General features: G+C 38.6%; 1 protein-coding gene across 1 annotated transcript in view; it reads left to right on the top strand.

Annotated features, from left to right (window-relative positions):
- LOC119592994 (voltage-dependent calcium channel type A subunit alpha-1-like) overlaps positions 1–1,679 on the top strand; it is a gene marked incomplete in the record, with an annotated part of 154,497 nt that overhangs the window by 117,217 nt on the left and 35,601 nt on the right.

Genomic DNA, 1,679 nt, shown 5'->3' with positions numbered 1-1,679 from the left:
CTCTAGCGGTTTTCTGATTAAACAAAGGCACCTTATACCTGGTGTGGCAGCTGGTCGTGGACGAGATAGTAACCGCGGCTATGTAGATTAGCAGTATAGCTAAATCAACTATATATATTTTTACGTGTAGTTACGAGTATAATAAGCTTGATAGTAGTCCAAGTGAAAGAGATTTATTAGCAGCAGTATGTGATGTGCTGTTTGAAGTCATCCCTGGAGTGAGGACGATAGCGATGCGCAGGCAGTGTTTTAACCTGCCTAAAGGTTACTATTGGTCCGGTAGTTCTGAGCCTCGTTAGCATGGAAACCCGCAGCGTCAGGCATTTATTTCTGCATTTTATATTGATTAAATAAATGCATTTTATGGCTATTGAGCATTCCTTATTTATTTATTTGGATCCGACATCTGGAATAAAGTTAGGTGAATGCGCGTCTTTAGTGTTCAAAGATTTATTTTTCTTTCTTTTGCCAAGCGTGAATGTTTCCTGCAACTGGTAGTGCAAAAAAACCACTGATTTTGTTGTATGGTTCCTGTGATTATTCACAAAAAACACCACCATCTAAAGCATAGTTAACATGCTCCAAAAGAAAAAAACTAAAATTAAAATATCCACTTTGAAATCCTAAACTAATAGGCGTTCCTGTTTCTAAAAGAAATGAACAACGCTTTCAGACAGCAAAGTAGAAGAAGAAAAAAAAAATCCTTTACTGTCCGATCCTTTTCTCTCTCTCCCATTCTTCCGAAAAAAAAGAAGGTGAACTATCCTTAACCAATACAAAAGAGCATTTTGTGATCCATTTATTTCATTTCGTTTTGTGTTTGACTTCTCTCCAGCCTTTTTCCTTGCTCTACAAACTGTAATGATTTCATTTATCATACTGAGTTCCAACAACAGTTACATTTTTTTCCTTTGTTTTCTATGTTACACGTATGTACAAGTTTTTTTTTCAACTGGATTACCTGAATTCCTTCTAAGGTATGCCTGCCCTCATTGGGCCTATCTGAGGATGACGCCACCAAGTCCAGGGCGTTATGGTCAAAATGGCAGCTCTAAAGACAGGATTTCCGACCATAAGACTTGAGTCTTGAGTATACGTGGAAATACGCTTACTTTCTATTTTTTTATATCTTTGCTGAAAAGTTTGTTTTTCTGCATTTTGTTCTAACAGTTAAGGATCATTTGTAAATATGTTAGATTACTGTTGCTTTAAAACATATTTCGTAAATGACAACCTGAGTTTTTATAATCTGCTTGAAAACTTAAATACCCAGTCTTGACAAAAGATTCAGACCTTTAGTCCCTGTGTAAGCATGAAGAGTTTACTCATATTGATAGCTTTCCTGATTTTATAAGTATTTTTTTGTATAATAAGCCCGATCTTTCGTTTCATCCTCAGATCCGTCCCGCACTTGTTAATTTACATGTCTTGCAACAATCACAGGACTTTGAGCCTTGACAGCAGATGGAGTAAAGATTATTTTCCCACACATAAACTCCAGGCTCAGGGTCAGCTTGACACGCTCACCAATGTCCACCTCACACCACAAGATATGGTTCCTCCTCTTCTTAGAGTCTCTCGAGTGTTCTCTCACTTCCCATCCATCGACGACCCCCCAACCCTATCCAGCCCGACCCCATCCCCGACCGCTAACACCCCCACTCACTCTGCAACAACCC

This window comes from Penaeus monodon, chromosome 31 (genome assembly GCF_015228065.2).
Source record: "Penaeus monodon isolate SGIC_2016 chromosome 31, NSTDA_Pmon_1, whole genome shotgun sequence".
NCBI lineage: Eukaryota > Metazoa > Arthropoda > Malacostraca > Decapoda > Penaeidae > Penaeus > Penaeus monodon.
This window is presented reverse-complemented; position numbering and strand designations above follow the sequence as displayed.